This window comes from Leucoraja erinacea, chromosome 47 (assembly GCF_028641065.1).
Source record: "Leucoraja erinacea ecotype New England chromosome 47, Leri_hhj_1, whole genome shotgun sequence".
NCBI lineage: Eukaryota > Metazoa > Chordata > Chondrichthyes > Rajiformes > Rajidae > Leucoraja > Leucoraja erinaceus.
Genome location: NC_073423.1, coordinates 875,661 through 883,553, shown reverse-complemented (window position 1 = coordinate 883,553; position 7,893 = coordinate 875,661). Strand labels below are relative to the sequence as shown.

The following is a 7,893-nucleotide window of genomic DNA, read 5'->3' as shown; positions in this document are numbered from 1 at the left end:
CATCAGGCCAGAATTAAATGCTCGGAGGAGAAAGAGGTGCAGCGCACACAGGCCTTGAACCTGGTGAGACGCAGGTGGAGCCTGGCCAGGATTCACCCCACAGAGCCCAGACCCTCCACGCACTAGAGTCTCCCAACCCCTGCAGAGTAGTTCCACAGCAACGGATTGAGTGGCCCCCAGCAAGCAACCGGAATGAACGGCTGCAGTTTGACAAAGACGTGACCAACATCATTCAAGCCACAGCCAAAGGAGATGTAGATCGCTGACTCCAAACAATGACTGCCATCATAGTCAATTATGCCTCAGAAAGATTTGCCCATCGTGGGGAAAAGTATCACCAAGCCCACCACCTATACTATGAACCGCAGGGCCACCAAAATACCTCAACTGCAGCTGGAGCTTCGAAGCCTCAAAAACCAGTACAAGACATCTACCGAAGTGGAGAAGCAAGCCTTGGCCGACCTACGAAACATCCTAAGGAAAAGGCTTATGAACCTCTGCAGAGCAGAGTGGCACAGGAGAAGAGGAAGAGAGAGCTAGGAAGCGAGCTGCGTTCATTTACCAGGCGGTTACTTGGGGTCAAGCGCAGTGGCCGCCTCATGTGCTCAACAGGTTCCTCCATGACACCCTGAGCGATCCAATGAGGGAACAGGAGCTCAAACCCAACAAAGCTCTCATCAGCCCAGCCCCCGCAACAACAGAGTTCAATGTGAGGGGGCCGAGTCTGAAGGAGGTTGAGGAGGTCATCAAGGCGGGACGCTCAGCCTCTGCTCCAGGCCCTAGTGGCGTACCATACATAGTGTATAAGCTCTTCCCAGATCTCTTTCGACACCCATGGAAGATCTTGAAGGTGGTATGGCGAAGGGGGAGAGTTGGTGACCAGTGGAGGTGCGCTGAGGGTGTATGGATCCCGAAAGAGTTAAACTCAAACATCAATCAGTTTCGGTCAATCTCGCTGCTGAGCGTCAAAGGGAAGGTGTTTTTCAGCAGTCTCTCCCGAAGATTAACTGAGTTTCTCTTCAAAAACAGCTACATCGACCGCTCAGTGCAGAAGGGTGGGATGCTGGGAGTACCTGGCTGCTTGGAGCACACTGGAGTAGTTACGCAGCTCATTAGAGAAGCCCATGAAAACAGAGGTGGCCTAGTTGTTCTGTGGTTGGACCTCGCCAATGCCTATGGGTCCATACGGCACAAACTGGCTGAGCTTGCACTATACCGACACCATGTTCCCAGCAAGATCAAGGTCCTGATCCTGGATTATTACCATAATATCAGGCTGAGGGTGACTTCTGGGTCAGAAACATCAGACTGGCATCGGCTTGGAAATGGAATAATAAATAACAGGCTGTACCATTTCTGTTATTCGTTTTGCTCTTGCCATGAACATGGTGGCCAAGTCAGCCGAGGTGGAATGCAGAGGCCCCCTAACCAAGCCTGGTGTACGACAGCCCCCAATAAGAGCTTTTATGGGCGACATTACCATCACCACAACACCGGTCGCAGGAAGTACGTGGATCCTACAAGGTCTTGAGAAACTTATTACCTGGACAAGGATGAGTTTCAAGTCAACAAACTCAAGGGTCCATGGTGCTGAAGAAGGGGAAGGTGACTGACAGATTCCACTTCTTACTATCCGGAACTGCCGTTCCCTCCATCACTGAGCAAACTGTCAAGAGTTTGGGGAAGGTTTTTGACGCAACTCTGAGAGACTCTGCGGCCATTCAAAAGTCCATCAAAGACCTTGAAGCCTGGCTCACCAAAGTCAACAAGTCAGGTCTGCCAGGCAGATTAAAGGCATTCCATCCTGCCCCGACTCCTGTGGCCTCTGCTGGTTTACGCTGTTCCATTGACCACAGTTAAGTCCCTCAAAAGGAAGATCAGCGACTTTCTCTGCAGGTGGCTTGGTCTTCCCCGCAGCATCAACAGTGCGGCACCGTATGGGACCAGTAACGTCTTGCAGCTCCCATTCAGTGGCCTCACGGGACAGTTTATGGTGGCGTGAACAAGCGAAGCTCTACAGTACAGGGACTCCAGGAACCAGAAGGTGTCATCGGCTGGCATAGAGGTGAGAACAGGGAGGAAATGGAGGGCGGAGAAAGCAGTGGAGGTGGCAGAGTCACGCCTAAGGCAAAAGGCATTGGTGAGAGTCATGGCAACTGGCAGAGCGGGTTTAGGATACTTCCCTAAGACACCGGTTGGCAAGGCCCAGGGCAAGGAGAGACACCATCTAATCCAGGAAGAGGTCTGAGCAGGGGTGGAGGAAGCGTGGAGGTGTGAGCCGTATGGTGGGGCTCAGGCAGCAGGGAGCGTGGACAAGGTGGGAGAGCACACCGCAGCACAGGATTACCTGGTCAAACATCATGCAGGCAAGACTTCCAGCGTGTCCGGTTCCTTGTCCAAGCTGTCTACGATGCCCTACCACGCCCAGCAAACCTCCACATCTGGGGCAAGAGCGAGACACCTTCCTGCCCACTTTGCTCTGGAAGAGAATCATTAGAACATCTCCTCAGCAGCTGCCCAAAGTCTCTTGGGGAAGGTCGCTATCGGTGGCGCCATGACCAGGTGCTCAAGGTGGTTGCTGAGAGCATAGCCACTGCCATCAGTAACAGCAAACACCACCATGCCCCAAAGAAATCAATCACTTTTGTCAAAGCTGGTAGAGAAGCCTCGACCACAACCAAAAACAAGGACGGGCCTCCTCTACACAGCCGTGTGGTTATTTATGTAAAGAGATACATCGAGGTTACAAAAAACCTTTGAGGTAATGAACAAGCTGTATTCATAAGTTATAAAAAGCCACACAAAAGGGTAACGGTGCAAACCATTTCTAGGTGGATAAAATGTATGTTATCAGATGCGAGAGTGGATACTGATATTTTCAAATCTCACTCTACCAGAGCTGCAGCTACCTCGGCAGCAAATAAAATGGAAGTTCCGCTGGATCACATTCTTGCGACAGCAGGATGGGCAGATGAGCATACTTTCCAGAGGTTTTGCAATAAACCAATTAACAGGCCTGGCTTATTTGCTAATAGAATTTTACATTGTGTTAATCAAGACAATAATTTATCCGCGAGGTAAAGGGATTGCTTCTATTAAAAAGCATGTACATGTATGCAAATTAACATCATGTTTCAATGAAGTATGTTTTTTCTTTCAACCATGTATGGTTGATCGGTGCAGTGTGTCCACATATAGACTAGCTCACTGCATTCAATATGATCAGCCATGATCATATTGAATGGCGGTGCAGGATCGAAGGGCCGAATGGCCTACTCCTGCACCTATTTTCTATGTCTATGTTTCTATGAAACCACAGAGCTTTGAAGGCTTCACGTAGTCACTCACGTGACTTCAATATAAAATAGAAAGATTAAACGAAAACTTACCGTTTGAATTTTGATCTTTATTTTATGAGAAGTTGAAGTGAGGGAATATGTGCCCTCCACTCCCAACCCTGATTCTCATAAAGATCATCCGGTAAGTCTAAGGTCGTTGATCTTTCTATAGGTTAAGTCCTGCAAATAGTCTGGTTTCATACAGTTGCTCTGAAGATTCACGTGCATGCTGACTGGCGGGCTCTTCACGTATTCCCTCACTTCAACTTCTCATAAAATAAAGATCAAACTTAAAACGGTAAGTTTTCGTTTAATCTTTCTATTAACTCTGCTTCTCTCTTGCAGCTGCTGCATGAGCAGCTGGGATCTTCCAACATTTTCAATCTGTCACCAAAATAAGTGCCGCAGAATTGAAAGTTAGGGCATGTCGGTGATATTTTCATTTTTCTGACTACTTTCTGAAGTAAAGCCTTCTTGACCTCAGCGCAGCATTTTACACTGTCGACCGCACCATCCTAATTGAGCGTATCCGGTACGGGGTTGGTATTGATGGCACTGCCCTGAGATGGTTCATCTCTTACCTCAAAGGTAGGAGTTTCACGACTAACATAGGCAACTCATTCTCCTCCCCTGCTAATCTCTGCTGTGGGGTTCCACAAGGTTCCATCCTTGGCCCCATTCTCTTCTCCCTGTATATGCTCCCCTTAGGCCAAGTCATTCAAAGACATGGCATCTCCTTCCATTGCTACGCAGACAATACACAACTCTATCTCCCCCTGAAGCCCAAAAACCAATCAAATCTACATAACCGTATCCACTGCCTCGAGGATATAAAGTGCTGGATGGCCCAGAACTTCCTCCAACTAAATGAGAGTAAGTCTGAGGTCATCCTCAGCCCCTCGGACTCAATCAAAATGATAGCAGGCAGCCTTGGAAGCCTTACCCCACTACTCAAACCTCACGTCAAAAACCTTGGCGTGATATTTGACTCAGCACTGAAATTTGACAAACAAGTCAATGCCGTGGTAAAAGCTAGCTTCTTTCAGCTTCGGACAATAGCTAAAATAAAACAATTCCTCCACTTTGATGACCTCGAAAAGATCATCCACACATTCATCTCCTCCCGCCTAGATTACTGCAACTCCCTTTACACTGGCATCAGCCAATCTTCCCTGTCCCGCCTGCAACTGGTCCAAAACGCCGCAGCGTGAGACTCCTGACGGGCACCTGAAAAAGGGACCACATCACCCCGATCCTGGCCTCTCTCCACTGGCTCCCTGTGCGGTTCCGTATACATTTCAAGACCCTCCTCTATGTCTACAAAGCCCTCAATGGGCTTGCCCCCTCCTACATTAAAAGTCTTCTCACCCACCACTCCACCTCCAGGTCCCTCAGATCGGCCGACTTGGGGTTGCTGAATATCCCGTGGTCTAGGCATAAGCTTAGGGGCGACCGCGCCTTTGTGGTTGCAGCTCCTAGACTGTGGAACAGCATCCCCCTTCCCATCAGAACTGCTCCCTCCATCGACTCCTTTAAGTCAAGGCTAAAATCTTATCTATACTCCCAAGCCTTTCCTGACGTCCACTGAGCGAGGGCTATATGTATATATGTATGTAGTTTATTTGTTTATACTATTCTTATAACAAATGTAAAGCACTTTGGCCAACGAGAGTTGTTTTTTAAATGTGCTATATAAATAAATGTGACTTGACTTGACTTGAATGATTTCATCTGTAGTGAACATATGCAAAATTCATCTGCTGTAAGACTTTCAAACTTATTGGTCTAAAAAAAATGAGAGTCCTTCCTTATTGACCGAACAACCCACTTTTCAATAAACCTGTTTGCGCTGAAACCATGCAATTTTTACGGCCAATATTCCAACTGCATTTTTAATCTTCAAAGAGCGCTCTGCTTTCCCGTGCTAAATACAGTTCAAATGTATGCCTTCACAGCTTTATTTGTGGAGGTTATGTCACGGTCACTCATAACTGCCGAGGCCTACATGGCCTCCCGGTTGCTAAACACTTTAACTCCCCCTCCCATGCCCACACTGACCTTTCTGTCCTGGGCCTCCTCCACTGTCAGAGTGAGGCCCAATGCAAATTGGAGGAACAGCACCTCATATTTCGCTTGAGCAGCTTACAACCCAGCTGTATGAATATTGATTTCTCTAACTTCAAGTAATCCTTGCTTTCTCTCTCTTGGCTCTCAGTTTACATCCTTTATTAAAAGTCCAAAGTTTCCCTCTTTATTTTAATAAATAATAATGTTTGTAATTAGTTTAAGAATGTTTGAAACACATGTATTATTTTAAAATATTTATTTAAAAATAATATTAATCTCTATATAACTAAAAGTCTTTTTTTTGTTTGTGCCCATGATCTGCCCATGCTAGGCCACAGCGTTCCCATTTTCACACATCCTACTCACATTTTCCCCATGTTGGTGATAAACATCTTCCCGTCGCATTTCCACCTACATTTCTGAAGTTACAGCATTTTTAAAATACCCCAAACCAAGTTTTTAAACTGAAAATCTTTCAGCCCGCTTCCAAAGTGACGTCACAGTGCCCTGCAACGGGAGGGGTGGGCACCAACTTTGAGTGACGTCAGGGGGAGGGCCACATTTAAATAGGGGGGTTGCACGGAAGGACATAAGGTCAAAGGGCGTGACGTATGTAGTCGCTCAAGCCTTCTGCAGTACCACACACGCAACACATATGTTCTTACCTGGTAAAAACCGCCAACATTACTGCTGCTCACAGACAGAGAGAAGATACAAATGTTTATTGTGACTGACTTGCGAAAGAGCAGCGTGCCGGCGGATTGAGGGCAAGTCCCGGCTCACGATTGCCCGGGGCTGGAGGATGACTGAGCGCTCTGAACCCAAGCACCAAGGCACACTCAGACACCTGGTGTAAGCGGCGGAAGGAGCGGATCCCTCGGGACAGCCCCCACTCTCCCCCTGGGGTCAGCGCTGTCTGGCCACATCCGCCCTCCACCCTATCTCCCCCTGTGCTACCGCACTGTGATGGCCTGTGGGTCGGCAGCGAGGCCGTGGCTCCGGGCAAAGGACACACGGGGACACAAAACCCGGCAAGGTCCCCGTCAGCTGCAGCAGAGTTGGGAACAGTCTGGTCTCTCTGCCCACCCAGAGTCACTGACCCCACTGCACTGGCATCGGACCCTGACCCCCACACCGGGGTGATTCATCCCAGACTCCCGAACCCCGACACCTGACCCCCACACCGGGGTGTTTCACTCCCCTGACCCCCACCCCCACATGGGGTGATTCACCTCCCCCGACCTCCACCCCAACCGCACCCCCACACGGGGTGATTCATCGTTTACACTCGGACCCCACTCCAGGGGTGATTCACCCCCGCTGCCACACGGGGTGATTCACCTACCTGACCCCCACCCCCACCCCTGACCCCTGCATTGTTTCACTGTGGGGAGAGGAGAGGGGGGTGGAAGGAGAGGGGGAAGAGGAGAGAAAAAGTGGTGGAATATTGTGTTGGGGGAACAGGTTGCGTTGTGGGAACGGGTTGCGTTGGGGGAGGGGGGGGGTTGAGGGAAACGGGTTGCGGAGAGTAAGGGGTTGCGTTGGGGTAAGGGGTTGCGTGGGGTGGAATTGTTGAGGGAACAGGTTGCGTTGGGGGAACGGGTTGCGTTGGGGGAACGGGTTGCGTTGAGGTAAGGGGTTGCGTTGGGGGAACGGGTTGCGTTGGGGGAACGGGTTGCGTTGGGGAACGGGTTGTGCTGGGGGAACGGGTTGCGCTGGGGGAACGGGTTGCGTTGGGGGAACGGGTTGCGTTGGGGGAACGGGTTGCGTTGGGGTAAGGGGTTGTGCTGGGGGAACAGGTGAGTGATGGAATATTGAATTAGGGGAGTAGACCCAATGGGTCTGCACTTGGTCTAATATTTTTTTCAAATTGAGATGTAAACCATCAGAGAATCATGGAGATAGTGACAATGCCTGTGGCTATTAGGAGATCACTTTTTTTTTTTAATTTTCAAAATAGACTTTATTCATTGATAAATATATACAATTCCTGAACCATTCAAACTAACAAAATTCATCCGGGGGAGACGGTTTTTTCAGTACAATTTTTTTACGTTGGGTGCCACTCTGGGCCCCTGTGTAATAAATATATACAGTGTTTACAGTGCGGACATTTTCATTTCCACAAATAATGTCCCCCACCCGGCCCCTCATGTGCCCCCTGGCGGGGATACCTTCCCTTAATTTAATTTGAGGGGGTTCCACCATACCGTGCCCCCCCATGGGGGAGACTGTGGGGCCTTGGCGTTGGGGGCTTCAAGTCCCTTAGCACGTACAGGTGCAGTGGGATGGAACATCCCTGAATCTCGCTCTGCTGGGTGGGAGCAACGCTCGGGCGGACCCAATGGGTCTGCACTTGGACCCTCCAGCAGCACTCGAATATTGTTTTCCGTAAAAATGTGAGATGTAAACCAGGGACCCTTGCATAGAATCTTTTTGGCAAAGATACCGTGACAATGCCGGGTGGCGTGATGGTGGTGAGATCACA

General features: G+C 49.4%; 1 pseudogene; it reads left to right on the top strand.

The window, feature by feature from the left end:
- The first annotated feature begins 260 nt into the window (after positions 1-260).
- LOC129715022 (uncharacterized) lies at positions 261-2,728 on the top strand (annotated as a pseudogene).
- The last annotated feature ends 5,165 nt before the right edge of the window (positions 2,729-7,893 follow it).